This window comes from Pseudophryne corroboree, chromosome 8 (genome assembly GCF_028390025.1).
Source record: "Pseudophryne corroboree isolate aPseCor3 chromosome 8, aPseCor3.hap2, whole genome shotgun sequence".
Taxonomy (NCBI): domain Eukaryota; kingdom Metazoa; phylum Chordata; class Amphibia; order Anura; family Myobatrachidae; genus Pseudophryne; species Pseudophryne corroboree.
Genome location: NC_086451.1, coordinates 236,255,018 through 236,276,424, shown reverse-complemented (window position 1 = coordinate 236,276,424; position 21,407 = coordinate 236,255,018). Strand labels below are relative to the sequence as shown.

At 41.8% G+C, this 21,407-nt stretch overlaps 1 protein-coding gene across 3 annotated transcripts in view; it reads left to right on the top strand.

Annotated features, from left to right (window-relative positions):
• The window catches only part of TEX11 (testis expressed 11), a 1,490,225-nt gene that overhangs the window by 1,210,063 nt on the left and 258,755 nt on the right, over positions 1 to 21,407 (top strand). The window lies entirely within an intron of this gene.

Sequence of the window (21,407 nt, the reverse complement as noted above, 5' to 3'; positions counted from 1 at the left end):
ATAAAATACATAAACAAAATGCAATGGGGAATGAGCCACTGCAGTGGCTCATAACAAAGAGGGGAGGAAACAGAAACCTTGCCAACTTGTGGAGAAGATTGGTCCCCAGAATCCAGGACTGTATCACTCCAAGACTTTGCCCAAGACCAGCATAATGAAAATGCCTATAGATATGTGGTGAAAGTGAATGGAGTATACAAGGCTGAAAGACAGGCCAAGGGAGAACCATACTTTATAGTAAGAGGGGACCTGCTATACAAGGTAGCAGTGGTACAGGAGAAAATCATTATGCAGATCTTTGTGCCACAGGTACATGTCCCTTTGGTACTGGCAGTGGCCCACACACCTTATGGAGAGGGGGATGCATTTGGGAGAGAATAGAATTCTAAATCAGATGCTCAAGAGATTTTACTGGCTGGTGACCCACATGGCGATCAAGAGATACTGCCAAGTCTGTGCAGTTTGCCAGTGGACTGCTCCTAAACCCGATTTCTGAGCTCCCCGGTACCTCTTCCTAGAATCCCAGTTCTGTTCTAACGGGTTGCCTTGGACCTAGTAGGCCTCTTATAGAAGTCAGATTGGTGAAGATGACAATAATTTCTTAATTCCTTAATTAGGAGAGAGGTCCAGTCGATGGTATAGTTGCTGATCCACTGTTAGAGGAATGCTTGCTTCAATATGTCTTGATTTCATTTATAGTCCTCATGCAATACAGTGTAAATGGCACTCCATCTGTGTTATGGATTCCTCACAATAAGGTCACACAAAATCCAGAAAATTGTCACACAAAAGACAAAATCAATACAGACAAAAATGTAAAAATGATATGGGTTAGAGAGAAAGTGGAGAAAAAAGAGAATATCAAGATTTTCATTCCCCATGCCCCATTAGGAATCTGGAATATGTAGGAAGTCAGAGAGTTCACTCTAACCACCTCTCCCGACACAGAAAGCTAACAACAAGAATAATGGAAGGGGATATGCAGTATATACCACGACATGACCGAAGAATGGGGGCAAGGCCCAAAGACAGAGATTACATCCCCAGACCTCAGGATACAGAATCAGAAGTTTTCTTAGACCCACACCCCAAAACATCCAACAGAGACCCAGGAACTTATCAAAAGGATCATCAGGCAACACCCAAAAGAGCAATAAGAAGTCCAGTTTCAGGGGAAGAAGGGGGGAAGGGGGGGGGGGGGGGGGGGGGAATCTAAGAAACTACAGTCCACTAGGAATAAAAATTGAAAAAATCAAATATATTTAATTTGCTATCTAAAGTGTGAACAGATTCTGAAATTTCATTACTAAGCAGAGGTCTTAAGTTTTCACCATACTCTACACCAAACATTTTTAATCTCTTTTGTAGAACTCAATAGGTATATACGAACATTATGCCGTAAACCTTTTTTTTTTTTTTTTTGTAAGAACAAAATATAAAGAAAAACGGAGGAAGCAATGCCAATAATACTAGATCAAGATGATAGGATGGCTCTAGAAGCCCTAGTAGAATTAAGTGAGGAAAACAACATCAACTCACCAGCAAAAATTTAGAAACTTTTTGCTACAGTATATCAAGATTTCAAAAATCAGAATTCTTCCCTATAAAATCAAAAGGTTCCAGTGTGGAAATGTTTTACAAATCCACACTAGAGGATTTAAAAAAAAAAAATGTGTACAGTAATAGGCTCTAACCCACAGAAAACAAAAACTAACCTCACCAAATGGGAAAAGAAAGCGCTCCACAGTCTGTCAAAATATAGCTCTATCATTTAAAAAAAATGTAGGTAAGGGGGTGGGAGGTTAGTTGTTCAAAATAGGTCTGATTATGTTGCTGTGGCAAAAAGACAATCAGAGAACCCTGGCATTTACAAACAGTTATTGAGTGACCCAACACAGGGTTTCATTTCTGAAATTTCAGGCCTCCTAGAGGATGCTGTAGCCTCTGAAGTCATTTCCAGGGAAGAATTTTGATTTTGTTTTTCTGATCACCCAGTAACACCCATTTATTACCCCCTGGGTGCCATATTATTTCAGGTATTCACTCCCTCACCTCAAATCTCTCATTTTATGTTATTTCCTTTTTATAGCCCCAGGTATCCACCCTCAGGTCCCACATCAAAGATACCTCTCATTTTTTGGCATTAATTAAGAATATTAAATGGAAAGACACTTATGCATTTCTTACTGTCGATGTACAGAGACTGTACTCCAATATACCTCATGAAAAGTGCCTAAAAGTCATATCTAATAGACTTATCCATGATGGAGACCTGATGGAGGACCATAAACAATTCATTATAGACTCTATGTCTTTTGTTTTACAGCACAATTATTTATTATTTATAGATTCACATTATTTACAAATTATGGGTACCGCCATGGGAACAAAACTGAAAAAACTGGACAAAACTGAACTCATCATCTTCCCCCCATCCAGAGTAACACCCCCGACCAATATCTCTATCATTATTGACAACACCACCATCTCCCCCGTTCCCCAACTCCGCTGCTTGGGTGTCACTCTTGACTCCTCCCTCTCCTTTGCACCCCACATCCAAGCTCTGGCACAATCCGTGTCAGTTCCAGCTATGCAACATTGCTTGTATCAGGCCATTTATCTCCCAGAGTGCAACTAAACTTATCATCCACTCACTGGTCATCTCACGACTCGACTACTGCAATGTTCTCACTGGCCTCGCTTGCTCCCATCTTGCTCCCCTCCAATCTGTCCTGAACTCCACAGCTAGGCTTATCTTCCTCTCCCGCCGCACCACATCTGCCACTCCCCTTCGACAAAATCTACACTGGATCCCATTCCCCTACAGAATCCTCTTCAAACGCCTCACCCTCACATACAAGGCCATCTCTAATTCCACTGCTCCCTACATCTCCAATCTCCTCTCGCTTCATACTCCCTCCCGCCCCCTACGGTCGACCAATGACCGTCGCCTCTCCACCGCCCTGGTCACTGCTTCCCATGCTCGTGTTCAAGACTATGCCCGTGCTGCACCCCTTTAGTGGAACGCACTCCCCCGCTCCATTAGACTCTCCCCGACCTTGCAAAGCTTCAAACGGGCACTAAAACCCACCTATTCATCAAAGCGTACCCTCCCGATGCATAACCCACTCCTGAGGCCGTGCCTCCATCCCCCTGCCTCATGCCGTGAACATCTCAGCTTTACTTGCATACTGTCATCAGGCTACCTCCCGCTTGCTTGCTCCTCTCGTCATCTGTCTGTCGACCCTTCCCACTATATTGTTAGCTCTTCAGAGCAGGGCCCTCTTTCCACTTGTTATCTAAGCCTCAGAGCAGGGCCCTCTTTCCTCTTGTTATCTAAGCCCTCGTCTCAACACATTTCACTCGCAGCTCTCCCCTACTCAGCGACCATCTTTACCCACTTTTTCTCCACTGGTAAAGGCTCATCTCTATCTATGGCCGCCAGCCCCGAGTAGTAGGATGATCACTCCCTAACTACTTACATCTTAGCTGTATTATGTATGAGAATTGTGGTGCTCCTTGTTACCTGTACTCTATTTCTGTTATTTATTTACTGTAATGCTAAGTTTTGTCTCCCTGTACTGTCCTTTGTATGGCGCTGCGAAACACTTGTGGCGCCTTATAAATAAAATGTAATACTAATAATAATAATAACCAAGTTTATACCAAGCTATGCCAACCTCTACATGGGGGAGGTAGAAGAACATCTTCTTGGGGGCTGTGCATGACGCAGCCTTGGTCCTCTATGGTAGGTACATAGATTACTTATTTTTTTGTTTAGGATGGGGATTCACAATCAGAATAAATACTTTGAAAAGCGCTGATATTCAACACAAAAACAATAAACTTTTATATGCTGAAATTTTATTTAAAACAAACTGCATGAGACTTCCGGTTCTGGGTTGGATGTTGCTGGCCGCGAGGTCCCGGTGCTCCGTTGCCACCTTGGGCAATCCATTACCATCGCCGCTTTCACGGCATCCATCTGCTGCAGCAAGATTTCCTAAGTGGCATCTCACATCCCCAATGCCTCCTAAAGCAAATAAAACCTCTAAAGGGAAGACCAGGGAATCCAGTATGGCGGCCGCCAGCGGGGAGTATGGGCTTCTCCCCACAGGTACTCTTTCTAGCGCTGTCCTGTCTTCTGCTCTCGATTTCACATCTTCTAAAACTGCGGAGCCACCTATTACTTATTCTGTGCTGGTGCGGGCTATTTCAGACACTATGAAGCCGCTCCTACAGGAGCAAGTGACACAGCTCTCACAAGCTATATAGCAGGTCTCTACTCAGGCTGCGCAACTCCGCACTGATGTTGATACACTTGAAAAATAAAGTGGGAGCAAATTTTCATGATATCCAAGTCACCTAGTCCGTCACTAGCCATCTCCAGAAATATGCTTATCAGATATGGAACAAATTACAAGATTTGGAAAATCGCTCGCAACGTAATAATCTCCGCATAGTGGGGCTCCCAGAATCAGTGAATGGTCCCACATTATATCATTTCTTAAAACACTCACTGCCTGCTATGCTTGGGATTAAAGATATCTGCTCTGACTTAGTTATTGAGAGGGCCCACAGACTGGGACTGGAGCAATACCAGAGCAAGAGTGGTGATATTCCGTTGCCTAAATTATGTGCATAAGGAGGCTATATGGATGGCGTTGCGCAGAAAACGTGATCTGACTTGAGTGGATGCTAAGCTTTTAGTGTTTCAGGACTACTCCGCGGAGGTGCAGAAGGCTCGTAGGGAATTTTCCCCTATCTATTAACAACTTATTACAAACAACAAGAAATTCTCTCTATTGTTTCCAGCCAAGTTTCGCATATTTGAGGGTGACTCCCTAGTCGACTTCACCTCACCTGAGGATGCAGCTGCTTATCTCCAAGACGCTCTCAACGTCTTTCTACTGAGGAGTCTGAGATAGCCTCTATGGACCAACCTGGCTAATTCTACTATATGTTCTTATGCTATACTTCTTATTGCTCACTTTTACTGACTTGTGCTTGGGTGGTCATTCCGAGTTGTTCGCTCTGTAATTTTCTTTGCATCGCAGCGATTTTCCGCTATTTGCGCATGCGCAATGTTCGCACTGCGACTGCGCCAAGTAAATTTGCTATGAAGATTGGTATTTTACTCACGCCATTACGAGGTTTTTCTTCGTTCTGGAGATCGGAGTGTGATTGACAGGAAGTGGGTGTTTCTGGGCGGAAACTGGCCGTTTTATGGGAGTGCTTGAAAAAATGCTACCGTTTCTGGGAAAACGCGGGAGTGACTGGAGAAATGGGGGAGTGTCTGGCCGAACGCTGGGTGTGTTTGTGACGTCAAACCAGGAACAACAAGCACTGAACTGATCGCACTGGAAGAGTAAGTCTCGAGCTACTCGGAAACTGCACAGAGAAGTCTTTTCGCAATATTGCGAATCTTTCGTTCGCAATTTTGCTAAGCTAAGATTCACTCCCAGTAGGCGGCGGCTTAGCGTGTGCAAAGCTGCTAAAAGCAGCTTGCGAGCGAACAACTCGGAATGAGGGCCATAGTGAATGCACAGTTCATACTAACTGCCTAGTCTCAGCAGTGCAGGAGTGACATCTTGTGGCAGGACATTTTCCTACAACTTTTTCCTCAGGTTTCCTTTCCTGCAGCTCTTTGCAACTCCACACCACCGAATGTGCCTTATTTTCATAGTACTGTTCTCCAATTTATCACATAACTTAATTATGTTCTGCGGCTGCTGGTATGCAGATTTATTTTGTTTCTTCTTCTGTGCACCAGAAGCGGCTAGGACCTCCGGATCTATAATTGTACTGAAGATTTCTGGTTTGTCCAGGATTTATTTGTGTTTCTCTTCCTAACTGTGAAGTTTATTACAGGTGTTTGCACATTTCCTGGTTCTTGATGTGGGACCTGGTTATGTGCCTTTGTGTTTGTTTGTCTCAACTTTTCTTTCTATATGTTCTTGCAATATTGTTTCATATGTTTTATGTTTATATGTCCCCCCTCCCCTTTGTCTTTTCCACCCCCCTCCCTTTCCTTCAGGATCTGCAGACCAGTCCCCACCTTATAGGTCAAAGGTACGGCATACTGTATTGCAATGTTGTTTTTATGTATTTATTTTTCTAGAATTTTTCTTGTCCTTACTTTGGAATGGAATGGCTTCTTTGAAAATTGTCTTTTGGAATATTGGAGGTATTCATTCCCCTGTGAAAAGAAAGCGTAGTTTTATCTACCTTGCTAAATTATGAGCTGATCTCATTTTATTGCAAGAGACACATTTAGTAGCTTCTGAGGTTGCTAAACTTAATATGTGTGGGAAAACTGTTATTGCCTCAGCTCCATATAACTCAAAATCTCGAGGTGTTCTCATTATAATACGTAAAAATATACCACGTGTTGTACATTCGATACTGGCCGATCCTGATGGATGCTATGTTATTGGGGACATTACTATCTCCTCGGTCAGGTATACTCATACTTGCCTACCTGACCCTCTCCATGAGGGAGAAAATACTCTGTTCCTGGACTTTCCTGGTAATGTATGATTGCCATCACCTGTGGTGAAACACCTTTTTTTTATCAATTAACTAGCTCACCACAGGTGATGGCAATCATACATTACCAGGAAAGTCCAGGAACAGAGCATTTTCTCCCTCATGGAGAGGGTCAGGTAAGGCAAGTATGGGTATACTATTTGTAACTTGTACGCACCCAATGTTTATTCTAGGCCCTTTTTCACAGGTTTGCTAAAAGAAATCTCACGTTTCACTTCTAGCAATATTATTGTAGGGGGTGACTTTAATATTGTCGCTTCACTTGTGTTAGATAGACAGCTTCCAAATAAAAAGAGGCCTCCCCTCCCTAAATTTGGCATTCCATGCTTGTCACATCCTACTGATAGGGACTTTACCTGTCTTTCTGCTGTGCATGGTTCCTTGTCCCGCATTGATTACCTATTGGTTTCCTCGCACCTATTACCCAGAATTGGTTTCTCTGGTATCGAACCAATCTGCATATCTGACCATGCAGTGATCTGGTTTACCTTAACCCTGATGGTAGACAAAGGCCCTTATTGCCAATGTAGATTTCCCAATCACCTGGCAACCTCGTTAAAATTTCGTGCACATATAGCGGCTACCTGGGAATCTTACTATCTGGATAATCTGGAGCATGCGCAGCAGAACCCCCAATTGTTTTGGCAAGCCTCCAAGCCTATCCTTTGGGGCGCTATTATTTCCTTTGTAGCACAATATTGCAAAGATACCTCTGCCAACTATCTACAGAACAGAGAATGATCTCGGATTCTTATAAGAATTATAAAAACACTCCGTCACAGACAATGAAAATGGTATATACCCAGGCTAAAACAGATTTTACACAGAATTACACAGGAAGGTGACCGGGTGACCTCTGGAAAGCAAATCTCTGAAGTATTTTCTGCCTTTTATTCTAATTTATATGCTACTGACAAGGTAGGTGAATCTCAGAAAGAAGCTTTTTGGGCCAAAGTTGCTCTACCATGAATTACTGCAGATCAAGCTCACATGTTGACCACCCCCATCACTCTTACAGAGTTTTCCACAGTTATCAAATCCCTGAAATCCTTGAAAGCACCAGGCCCAGATGGTATTTCGGGGGAATACTATAAAATACTTTTACCACGTATCAGTGTTTCCCTAGCATTATTGTATAATGATATTCTTGAAAGGAAGGCAATCCCCCAGTACTTTAATTCAGCAACGCTTAACGTCTTACCCAAACCTGGTAGAGACTTTGGAGCATCCGGGTTCCTATAGACCTATCTCTCTTCTGAACCTAGATTATAAAATACTTACTAAGATAATGGCTGACAGGCTTAAACTGATTATTCCATCAGTGGTTCATGAGGACTAATCCTCGTATTAGGACGATACTCAGTAGTAAATTTGAGGAAGGTTCTCTCGGTCCAGCAGTGGTTAGAGTTGTCTGGGGGCCAGGCTGGCTCAGCACTTCTGTCTCTTGATGCTGAAAAAGCATTTGACATGGTTGCTTGGAATCATTTATTTGAGCTGCTGAGCCGGTTTGGTTTCCCAGAAGACTTCATACACATCTGCAAGCTTTTATTACAAACCCCAGACTCAAATAGTTTGTAATGGGTATTTATCATCCCCCTTCCAAGTTGAATGTGGCACACAACAGGGGTGCCCTTTGTCTCCTTTACTGTTTGCATTGGCTTTCGAGCCCTTAGCGATTGCACTTCGGCAAAATATCTCCTTCAGGGGTATCTGTGTTGGGTCTCAGGAAGTCAAGTTGGCGCTTTTTGCCGATGATACTGTATGCTATTATTCCTTGGGGATCCATCAGGCTCTGTCCCAGCGGTAACTGACACAATATCTCAATTTGGTTTGTTTGCTGGTTATAAGGTTAACTTCCACAAATCGGAATTTCTGCCGTTGTTTTCTCATGAACCTTTCGATGCTTCACCCTTTACCACAGCAAATTTACCTAAAGCCTCAGCTTCTTTGAAATACTTAGACATTAATATAACACCCCGTCTTTCGCAGCTGTATGCTGCCAATTTTACTTTTATTTTATCCAAAATTAAACTTCTTTTGGAGGGATGGCAGAACTTACTGCTTTCTTTGCTGGGTAGGGTGGCTGTATTGAAAAGTATAATTTTTCTCAAACTCTCGTTTTTTTTTTAAATGCTACCCCTTAGTCTTACAACAAAGTATCAGAAATACTGCCATTCCCTATTTTCCACGTTCCTCTGGCGAGGTAAAAAACTACATGTGGCCATGGCCAAACTCCAATTACTCAGATCACAAGGTGGTCTTGGGATACCTAATGTTAGCCACTTTACTAAAGCGGTACTGTTCCGCTACATCCTGGATTGGCTGCACTACAGCGCCATTTATACGAATTTACAATTGGAATTGGATATGTTTGCTCCTTTCTCACCAGGCACTCTTCTACATATGTCCAAAACCTCTATACCGCCTGCAATATTGCAGAATATTATTTTTTATGATACATACTGTGTGTGGCGGATGACCAATAAACATTTACATCGCAACCCACTCCAATCCAAATATATTACTTTCTGAGGAAACCCCCTGTTCACCCCTGGTCTGGAAAATGCCATGTATCACTCCTGGGGTCAAGCAGGAACAGCTGCAATACGAGATGTATTTGACCCTGGGGGTTCTCTACCTTTGCCTTCCTTTCAAGATTTGCAACAGAAGTGTGATATCTCTGACACCACCTTCTATATGTTTCTTCAGATTCGGCACTACATTGCCCAACTCCCACCTTCTATGTTTTCACCTGAACTTTCTGATGGCCTATCTAGTCTTATATCCAGGCACGCCACTTTATCGTATATGACTAAAGATTTAACTTCCTTGCTCACCGACAATGTTAAAAAAAAATCGATGTGGCACTCGGTTTGGCGAGCGTGGAAATCTCTGATCCCGTCCCTTCAGGACCAATCCCCATTGTTTAAAAACTATGATAATACCTTGAGATACTGTCATCAGCCTCCCTACATTAGACTCATGTATAGATTATATATAGGATTTATATATCACAATCCCAACGTAAACACATGGTCGCAGACGAGACAGGGAGATGTCTTAAATGTGGACATGTTTCAGGTACTTTGTTCCATAATATATGGGAGTGTGGAAAAATTCACAAATTTTGGTATAAAGTCTTATCCTTTATTAATGCTATTTTCTCCCTACATCTTCAGCCCGACCCATTGGCTTTATTATGTGTAAATTTTGATAACTGGGATCTTGGCATGGAAAAAAGAGCTATTATTCCTTTACTGACCACGATTATTACTGTGGCAAAGACAGTCATTATGCGGATTTGGACAGTTAAAACTCCTCCGTTCCTATCCGCAGGGAAACAAACTTTGTTGCAACTATTATATTTCGATAGACGCTCCACACTCCCAGATATCAAACAGGGTGTAATTAAATTCCATAGGAAATGGAACCCATTTATTGATTCCTAGGAACCTCATCAACGAGATCATGTACTGTATTTAAGCTTTTTGAGTCAACATCATGGTTTCTATATCAACAGTTAGGATTAGAAAGTGCCAAGCCGTAATGGGAACTCTAGGTGGGATATCTATTATTTTTCAAGATGTACTAAGTGTATAGTGTCTTTCTATGACTTACCTACTACAGTATTGTCGGTATGCTAAATCTATTTCTATATATTGCTGCAGATCCTTCTACTCTATCCCCCGCCCTGCCCCCCCCCCCCCCCCCTCCCACCCACCCTGTTTCCCTATACTTTTCCTTGTTTTCACTGTCTGTGTTTATTTTTGTCTCATTATTGTTTTCTGTTTATTCACTGATTTTGTGGTTTTTCAAATACCGCTTGGATCAGATGTTGAATACTTCAAATGACCTGTCATGTGTATTTTCTATTGACCATGATCGGTCAGGTTTTCTAAGGGCTGGAAGCCTCTTTCTACGGTCATTATTCTAAATGGTCATGTACATGTACTGTTCTTATTTCTGTGCTATTTTTGCTCTATTTTTCCTGTACTGTCATATATCGTGTATTGTCTATATGAATCATCTGTTGGTTCTTGTGTGATCTGTAATATTTGAAAATAGAATTTTTTTATTATTTTTTTAAATGCTTATGCAATCAATATATATATATATAATAAATATGAACAATATTCACTGGCCAGTGATTATAAAAAGAGAATAATGTATAAAATTATTTAACAGAAATTGACTGAGTCCTGTGTGGCAGCAAGAAACAATGTTGCTATTAATGGCAGCTGAACATAATTGTTTAGAGCCCAGAAACAGTTCCAATATTCTGTTACACATGTATCACAGACAGCTCCTTGATGATATGCAGTGACTCCAATATGTAGAAAACTTATATGATTCAATAGTGGCAGGTATCAATGATTATTTGCACTGATGAATTTATAAATGTATATTTAAAGAATCAGCTGAACAAAATAAGAAAAAAAGGGGTTACCCTTTAACTTCCTGGATCTGATCTTAGAGGCTAAAATTGGAAAAATCTCCACCTCAAATTATATAAAAGAAGTGGGCTCAAATGCCTATCTCCACTACTCTAGTGCACATTACCCCCCTTGGAAAAAAAGTATTCCAAAGGGTCAGTTAGTAAATCTTAGAAGGAACTGTTCCGATCTAAAATCTTTCAAGAATCAGGTTATTAGCTTGATGAATTCCTTTGAACAAAGAGGTTACCCGAAATCTTTATTACAAAAAGCCTTTGAAGAAGTCATATCTACAGATAGATATATACTATTATCACAACAGAAGAAACAAATATAGGGATATGGAGAGAGAGACAATTAGTATTCATTACAGCCTGTAATGATCACTGTCCAAAAATTAATCAAATCATCCCCAAAAAATTACAATGCACCAGCAATTGCGAAACAGTTACTTATTACTAGGAATACCGAAAGAACTCCTTATGGATCAAGGCACTCCCTTCATGTCAGGCTTAATAAAAGAGTTGTGTAAATTGCTAGCAGTACAGAGGCTACAGACCTCGGTTTATCATCCACAAAGTGAAGGATTGGTCAGCGATTTGATAGAACCCTTAAGCAAATGATTAGATGAGTTGTGACTGAAGGTAAGAGAGACTAGGATACTTGTTGCCTTACCTCATGTTTGCGGTATGGGAAGTTCCCAAGGTGTCAACAGGGTTCAGTCCCTTTGAGCTTCTGTTTGGGAGACAACCCTATGGAATTCTGTATATTCTCAGAGAAGGATGGGACAACAGGGACCCAAGGAATTAAATATGACACATTTTTAAAAAAAAACAATCTTTTTAATGAAGCAATATGTCATACAATCCACAACATACAATATATGAAAATATTTTTGTACAAAATTGTCATGAATTAGTAAAGGCACATACAAAAAGTTTGCCAAAAATACGTACAATAGCAAATATTGATAAAGAAAAATAAGAGTGCTGCCTGCGTCCATCTCCCCACTTCCCTCGATACTGTGTGGAAACAACCTTTACAATAAAACTGGTGGATCTCCACACGATATCCTAGTCATATAAGGTATTAGTCAAAGAGTTATGTATTTGCGATCTTACAGGGGTAGAAAGTGTGGCCACATAGCTTTCCCATACCTCAAAGAATTTTTCTTTTTTGTCTTTTTCTAACATTATTCTCACCCATTCCATTCTAAATAAATAGAACAATTTTGCTTTAAATAACAGGACTGAGGAAGGCTCCGGATGAATCCATACTTGCAATATGGTTTTCCGGGCAGCAGCGCTCACTGCCAGGAGCAACTTTTTGCTTCCTCTTGATATATTTAGATTTTTAGGAAAAACGCAGAAGGTAGCCAACTAAGGTGTTAAGGAGAAGTGGTTTACTAGATGGTCAGTGACATATTTGTGGATTTTGACCCAGAAACTCCTAATAAGAGGGCATTGCCAAAGGCAGTGAAAAAGATCAGCCTGAGATTCCCCACATTTCCAGCAAGCGTGTGAAGTTAAAAGACCAATTAAAAATCTTTTATGCGGAGTTAGGTAAGTTTTGTGAAGTATGTTTAAAAACATTTCCCTATATTTAGAAGAAGAAAGGATCTTACACACGTGGGAATGTGCCTTTAGTAAGTCCTCTAGTTGTATATGAGGTATATGCCTCTGCCAGGCCATTAAACCGTCAGATCTAGTTGTATAATCCAGGATTGTCTGAAAATGTTTGTAACCTATTGAAATGGCTTTCTTGTACAAAGGTTCCTGCTTCAGCATATCGTCTACCACATTTTGCCAATCATCCAGAGAAAAGTTCCTAATAAGAGATTTAATATAGTGTTGGGCCAACAAAAAGGCAATTGGGTACGGCTCTACCACTGGAATCCTGTCAGCTGCCTCCTGGAACGTCAGCGGTCATTGGTGTCTACAATCAAGCAAGCTTCCTATGTTAACAATTCTACCCACTCTCCATATGTTAAATGGGTGGCAAGCCCTCCCGTCTTGAAACTCAGGGTTATTTATAAAGGGAAGAAATACAGATTTATGAGCATTAACATTACATTTGTGTCTCATTCCCAACAATAATTTTTTAATGTGCCATAAAAGTGGATTTTCCTTGATGTGGAAGAGGACCTCTTGTTCGTGCATATATAAAAAGCTTATTAGATCGCCACCCTGCAAAAATTCTCCTTCTAAATCAGTTTTAGCATAGGTTTTCTGATTATGAATCCAGTCTCGAAGATACCTCAGTTGTGCTTGAGAGTACCATTGAACATTAGGGAAGTTCAGCCCCCCATTAGAAGTTGTTTGCTGCAATTTGATTAAGCTTATGCGTGGTTTCTTGCCTTGCCATATACAATTACAAATAAATCATTAAGATGTTGGGTGTCTTTTGGCTTAATGACATTGGGGATGGTTTGAACTATATACATAAGATGCGGAAACAAAACCATTTTTAGTAAGTTGACCCTACGCAAGTAGGACAATTGTAATGATTTCCATGTCTCCAGCTCAGCTGCAATTTTATGTATCACCGACATGTAGTTTAACTTGTAAAGATTATTTGGATTCCTTGGAATTTGAATACCTAAGTAAGTTGTGTAATTCGAAGTCCAAGTTAAAGGCAAATTCCCCATCCCACGGGAGATTGTTAGGACCCAACCGAAGCGCTACTGATTTTGACCAATTTATACAATAACCAGAAACATATCCAAATGATTGCAAAAGATTAAAAATATGAGTCAAAGAGTTTGATGGGTCTGCAATATACAATGAGATATCATCAGCAAATGTTGTTAATTTTATTTCCCTCCGTCCAATAGAATCCCTTTGAATTGGGTATCATTTTGCAAGATACGAATCAGCGGGTCTGTTGCCAAATTGAAAAGAAGGGGGAATAAGGGGCATCCCTGACATGTCCCTCTCTGCATGACAATAGGATCACTACAAAAGCCATTAATTAAAAGTGAAGTAGATGGTAAGGTATACAAGTACTGAATGGTTCTAATAAAATCTGGGTGAAAATTCCAAATTAGCAGGGTAGAATATAGATGGGGCCAGAGTACCGTGTCAAATACCTTTGTAGTGTCTAAACTCAGCAATATATTTTGTGAGTTTGGTGATTGGGCCAAAAACACAGTCGCTGCAATAGTTGCTCTGACCCCCTTGACCGAGTGTTTGTTCTTCACAAAACCTAATTGGTGAGAAGTTAAGGTATGAGGGAGAATCAGCTGTAACCTTTCTGAGAGAATGTTGGCCAGTAATTTGATATCAGTGTTCAATAAAGTTATGGGTCTATAGCAGGGAGGGGGAACCTTCGGTCCTCCAGCTGTTGTTGAACTACACATACCAGCATGCTTTGCTACAGTTTTGCTATTTGGCCATGCTGAAACTGTTGCATGGCATGCTGGGATGTGTAGTTCAACAACAGCTGGAGGACCGACGGTTCCCCATCCCTGGTCTATAGGAACCAACCATCTGAGGGTCCTGATTAGGTTTTGGAATCAAAATAGTGTGTGCCGTGTTAAAGTGATGAAAAGGCCTATGGTGTCTAAGTATGTCATTAAATAGTTCAAGTAGAGTGGGGGTTATATGTTGTAATATTTTGTAAAATTCATTCGATAGACCATCAGGTCCGGAGATTTGTGCAGATGAAGTTTAGAGATTGCATCATCAACTTCCAATGCAGTAATTGGTTCTATCATTGTGTCTGCTTGGGTAGTGGTTAGGGAGGGTATGTTTGCCTTTCTCATCAGTAGCTCTTCTCTATCAAAGGGAAGATCAGAGTATAGGTCAGTAAAATATGATTCAAAATGATTCACAATTGCACTAGTATTGGTGATCAACTGGCCAGTTTGTCTATGTTCAAAGCCGTTATAAATCTTTGAGACTGTTTTTTCCTTACCATGATCGCTAGAAGACGGCCTGTTTTGTTTCCCCATTGGTAATACTTATAACAAGAAAACGTCAAATCTTTTTAAGCTTGAGACAATAGAAAATCATTCATTAATTGTCTGGCCTCAATATATTTGGTCAAGGAAGCATCACTGGAGATCGTGAGATGTTCCTGAAGAGCTGTAGCCATAGAGCCATGCAGAGAGTCATAAGTGGCCGTCGACTTTTTCTTTTGTCTATTGACATACTCAATTATCTGTCCCCGTAGTACCGATTTTGCTGCACCCCAAAAGATAGTGGGTCTGTCCCAATATTCCAAATTATCATCTAGGTAGTTTAACCAGTTATTAGTCAAAAACAGCTGAAAATCATCCGATTGGTATAAGTAGCCGGGAAATCTCCACAACCTGGTACCACCTGATCGTATTTCCCGTTCCAGAACCAGCGAGATAGGAGCATGGTCAGAGATCAGCACACTGATCTCTGACCATGCTCTTATCTCGCTGCTTCTGGAACTAGCATGTCAGCTGGTTCTGAGAAACTAGCATGTCAGCAATGAAGAAAGAACCAATACGCAACCATGAGTGGTTATACATTGGAGTAAAACGTAAATGACCTATCCGTTGGGTTCAACAAATGCCAGATGTCAGTGAGCTGGAGAGATGATCTCATCGACTGTATTAGTCTCCACACCTGCGAATTTGGGTTATGCGGGGGAGGTCTTTTATCTATATGAGGGTCATCCACTGAGTTAAAATCTCCACCCAACACTAACGCAAAGTTCTCTCGCAACACAAGAATATTGGAGAGCTCTTGCAAAAATTTACCAATGTATATTTAGCTCCACACACTTCTACATCTAAAATTAGATAACTGCTGTTCTGGTCACGAATGGAATTTAAAATAGTATACTGCAAATTTTTTTGAAACCGTATTGCAACACCCCTTATTTTCCCTCGATAGTCAGCAGATATGCAGTCATCTATCCAAGGCGCCTTTAAGGCTGACCCTGATCCCAAGTGCCAATGAGTTTCTTGTAAAAATACAATTTGTGGGTTAAATCGTTTTAAATGTATGACAACTTTTTTGCGCTTTACAGGAGAGTTTAGACCGCCAACATTCCAGGAGATTACCTTAAGCTGCAAAGCACCATCTGTAGAAGGTGTAGCTAAGGAGTTTAAACTTTGATTAGCCAATACCTAAGCGAGGGAGGGTAAAGAGACTGAAGTTTTGAAATACAAAAAGCCCGCTCCTTGTCCCAGCGAGCAAGGAGTTCAGGGCCAGTTCCAAAATAAAATAATAATAATAATAATAATAATTTTATTTATATAGCGCTCTTTCTCCAATAGGACTCAAGGCGCTTAACAGATACATAGCATAATATAGTACAGAAAATAATGAAGTACAGAACAGATTTTCATAAAATACAGAAGCATGGAGATACTAAAGGGACAATTATGGGAATGCTTAAGTAAAAAGGAAAGTCTTGAGTCTACTTTTGAAGGATTCTATAGTTGGGGCCTCTCGCACTGTGCGGGGAAGTGAGTTCCATAGAGTCGGAGCTGCATGACTAAAAGCTCGACCCCCAGATGAATTACGGGAGATTCTAGGTACTGCTAAATGTCCTTCATCTACAGATCGCAGTAATTGAGTGGGGAAGTATGGGGTCAGTAGCTGCTTCAGGTACCTTGGGCCGTGGTCATGTAGAGCGTTGAAACTCAGTAAGCCAATCTTGAAGATGATTCGCCATCTTACAGGCAGCCAGTGAAGGGAGTAGAGTATGGGTGTTATGTGGCTAGAACGGGGCTGGTTGGTTAACAGCCTGGCAGCTGTGTTTTGCACCAGCTGTAAGCGGTGCAATTCTTTTGCTGGGAGACCAAGGTAGAGGGCATTACAGTAGTCTAATCGAGATGATACAAATGCGTGGATGACTTTTGGCAGATCATCTGAGGGAATTAAGTGCTTGATTCTGGCTATGTTCCTCAGGTGAAAGAATGAGGATTTGATTGTGGCTGATATCTGATGTTTAAATGTCAAGCCACAATCCAGGACAACGCCAAGATTCCGCACACGATCAGTGGTTTGTAATTCCGAATCCCATAGTGTAAATCCAGTTGGTTGGCTATGCTGCAGTCTTGTCCTTTGATGTTGCGGTCCTATCATAAGGACCTCTGTTTTATCCGGGTTCAGTCGCAGCCAACTAGCACTCATCCACTCCTGGAGTTCAGCTAGACAGCCATTTAGGGTTGCTATTGGGTTATCAGTGCCCGGAGCAAAGGACAAGTACAGTTGTGTATCATCTGCATAGCAGTGGTAGACTAGCCCATGGCGCCTGATTATTTCACCCAGCGGGAGCATGTATACTGCAAAAAGCATAGGGGATAGTATAGAACCTTGTGGGACACCACATGGCAATGGCATGTAAGGAGTTTCCCGCATGAGGTAGGGAGAAAGGACACAGATGATAAAAAATATACAAAAAGATCACAACACATTACTTCAAACATTTTCTAACATTTTCCTCGAACAGATGAAATCCTACAAGTGTCATTGTTAAAAACAACGCTTGACATGAACTTAGATTAATTAAATGAGATAATAAACAAAGTGTATAGTAGCTCCAACATGAACATATAACCTTTTATATTGCATAGAAGAAAGTAAGATATACAAAGGCAATTGTAATACTGTGTTCTAATGATCGGCTGGTCTCCCAGAACCTAACATTCTTGTGATATGGGTTGTGGCCGTACCAGGGTCAGTGAAAAAAAGGGTTCTGCCATTATCCTGAATGCGTAGTTTTGCCGGGTACATAAGGGCAAAGCGGGCATTGTTGTCATAAAGCATTTTGCAAACACTGGAGAACTCCCTACGTTTCTGCGCCACTGAGGCCGAAAAATCCTGAAAGATGAGGATCCTATGGTCCTCCACCTTCAGTTGTGAGCCTTTGCGATAGGAACGTAAAATCAGCTCCTTCATGCAGAAGTCCATGAACCTCGCGATCACAGGTCCAGGCCTAGAATCAGTGTCAGGTCTTGTTGGGCCGATCCTGTGAGCCCTTTCAATATGTGGCAGACAGGTCACTTCAGGGATTTCCAGTGCTGCAAAAACCTAATTGGAGAGAAATTCTGGTAATTGCGAGTCCCTAACCGTCACTGGGATGCCTACAAATCTCAGATTACATTGCTATCTCTGTTCTCCAAGTCATCAATCTTAGCTTGAAGAGTTTGAATAGTAGATGCCTGGGTATCCGCAGTGTGTTGGAGGCCATGTACTTGGTCCTCCGTATCACTCATCCTCTGTTCTACCTCAGTAAGCCTAGTAGAGCGTGTTTACAACTTGGCCAATGTTGTATCTAATGCTGTCTGAATCTGTTGAAGCTTCTTCTCAATGCATTGAATATTCTCAAGTTTTTTATCTATCTGAGGCAGCAAAATTTTTGATAACTCTGAGATAGGGAAGCATGACCCAAGGGTACTTCGGTGTCAACCATCTCATCTGGGGAGTCAGTTAAGCGAGGGGGTGAAGGCGGGTTTTATTTACCAGTTTTATTTTTATTCTTGCTCATCCTTGTTTTAACGGTAGATTGGTTAGATTTACCTGAAATATTTTTATGGACGTATCTGTCCATAACCTACCACTCAAGAACCTGTTAGCAATAGGGCAACAACAATGCCTAGTACACAATATTACACTGAAATGCACTACGGCAAAAGGCTATATGACTATTATATCAGGAGAAGGTATAGATCTGTGGCAGAGCTACTTACAGTAAGTGGCAGCCAACCCTTACCACATTACAGATTCTAAATAAAAGCTCCTAAGAGATATTCAGAAAGTTATAAACCCACACTGACTATTATGGGGCGCAACACGGACTGGATGACGCAAGTACATCTACCATTACGGGAAGCAACACGACTAGTATGACACAATCCTCTATTAATTCACAAGATATGGGCAGGTCTATGGTCAGTACGTTTAAGAAGGTAGTTTAAGATTGTTTAACCCAAGCGCAAGGTTTTAGATCAGGTATAACCTGTATCAATGTAAATGTGAACTACAAAACAAAAATATATATCTATTGAAGATCAAATAACCTTTATGAGATTTGCCTAAGACTCTCAGCGATACATATATAAAGTAATTATGCAGGAAATATAAGTGTCCCAAATCTCAACCTCCTATCAACCACAAAGTGAGGGGTTTACTTGCAACTTATAAATACCACTAGATGGCGCAATTATGGTGCAAATATCAAAAGTAACGAAATATTAAAAGGCAGGGTTTGTTTGTATTATATGCAATATATGAGAAATTGAAGACAAGCTTATAGAATGTAGAACTATAGGCTGTAATAAACACCAATGAGAAGGGAATAGGCCTTCAGCCCTGCAAATATACGTCAGGTAGAGTAAACTAGTAGGAGTAAAAACCAACCATTTATCACAGTGAGTGTTGCAGTGTACTCCAGTACAATACGTTGAAACTGAATGGACATATAATGCTATCCTGCCGTTAACTGTGCCTGGAGAAGAGGACAGGCAACAACAGTCATAGGTGGTCATTCCGAGTTGTTCGCTAGCTGCATTTGTTCGCTGTGCAGAGATGAGGCAAAAAAAGGCACTTCTGTGCATGCGTATGCTGCGCAATGTACTATTACAACGAACGATGTCGTTTCACACAAGGTCTAGCGATGCTTTTCAGTCGCACTGGCTGCCGCAGAGTGATTGACATGAAGTGGGCGTTTCTGGGTGGCAACTGGCCATTTTCAGGGAGTGTTCAGAAAAACGCAGGCGTGCCAGGAAAAACGCAGGGCGTGTTTGTGACATCAAAACAGGAACTGAACAGTCTGAAGTGATCGCAAGTGCTGAGTAGGTTTTGAGCTACTCTAAAACTGCACAAAAAAAACTTTGTAGCTGCTCTGCGATCCTTTCACTCGCACTTCTGCTAAGATAAAATACACTCCCAGTGGGAGGCGGCATATCGTTTGCACAGCTGCTAAAAACTGCTAGCGAGCGAACAACTTGGAATGACCACCATAGTGTGATTAATGCACCGTCAGCGTAATAGGCGCAGCCGCAGAAGGGAGGCACCGTAACCCAGGGTCCAGACAAAGGTTTCCGAACCGGTACAAAGTTCAGTCTATCAGACCGCAGTCCACAGGTGTAGTCCACTCAGGCTGTACAGTGCCCAGGATGCAGCAAGGTTAAGAGTGTAGGGAAAATTCAAGAGAGGGGAGGATCATGGGGTGTCATGGGGGGAAGCAGGGGTAACACAATAGGGGGGAACAGGTAAAAGCGTAGGTAAGGCAAAGATAATAAAGAGTAGATTAGTAGAGTAGAAATGGGGAGACCAACAATATTAGTACCTGGGAAGGATGATTTTCCGCAGCTCCAACCAGCAAAAAATAAAAAAACAATCATCCCCAGGTGCTGCCAACTATCCTGTAGTCAAGGCTCCAATCAGGCAGTCCCGGGTGAGATCCCGCAGCAGGTTGTCACCGACGTCCATGGGTCCCCGTTCCGAGTAACAAGCAAGTGTAGAGCACCGCAGAAACAGAGAATCGGGGCCACCAGCAACGGGCAAGGGAAGAAGCCGTGGGAGAACGGAGGACTCCGGTAGATAATGTCACTAGCGAGCCCCGATGCAGGATCCTCACTGGGATGGCGCCGCTATCGGAGATCTGCGCTGCACTGGAAGCGGGACGGAGATCACACCGCGGTCTGGAGGAGACCACCCCAGAGCCTCTAAGCGGTGCACCGAGAGACAGCCATCCGTCGGTAAGGGAGGGAAGGTACACCACCGCCCCCGCCTGGTCCACAGGGAGCGCACCCAGAAGAGAGACCCGACTAGTGGTTATAGATCTGGGCAAGTCGGGATGAAGGGTCCAGTGTCTCCCTCTGCCACGTGTTCCCGCCGATCCGTCACTGCCCAGGTATCACCCCAGCAGCGGGATGCCGCCGGTCGAAATACCGACGCCGGAATCCCGACCGCCACAATCCCGACATAGGGGTATATGCAATTGCAGTCGAATTGCGGTCGAATTTCAGAAATAGTCGAATTCCGGAACTTTTTCGCCCCAAAAATAAATTCGCCTATGCAGTACAGTACTTATCGCAAAAAAACGGACATTCAAAATTCGACTTTTGGCAATTCGACTTTTTTCGCATTCGACTTTTCTGCAATGGTACAGATGCTGCAATTCGCCCAAAGCATATTCAATTCAAGTTTGGAAATTCGCCTGCAGTGCTTTTCGACCGCAAATTCGACTATTTCAGTCCGCCTCAGTTGACTGGCGGGATCTAAAAAAAAAATTTTAGTACATGATTTTTTTTGATATTTGAGGATTGCTAATAGCATATCTATTTATATTTGAAAGGGTTATCTACTTGGTTTGTTTTTTTTTTGCTTCACAAGTATTATTTAATTGATTTTTTAAAGGAATATTTTTTTCTTCAATCTCCTGAGGGAAATTTACCCATGATTCCACAGTTTTACCCAGGATACACTTCTGCAA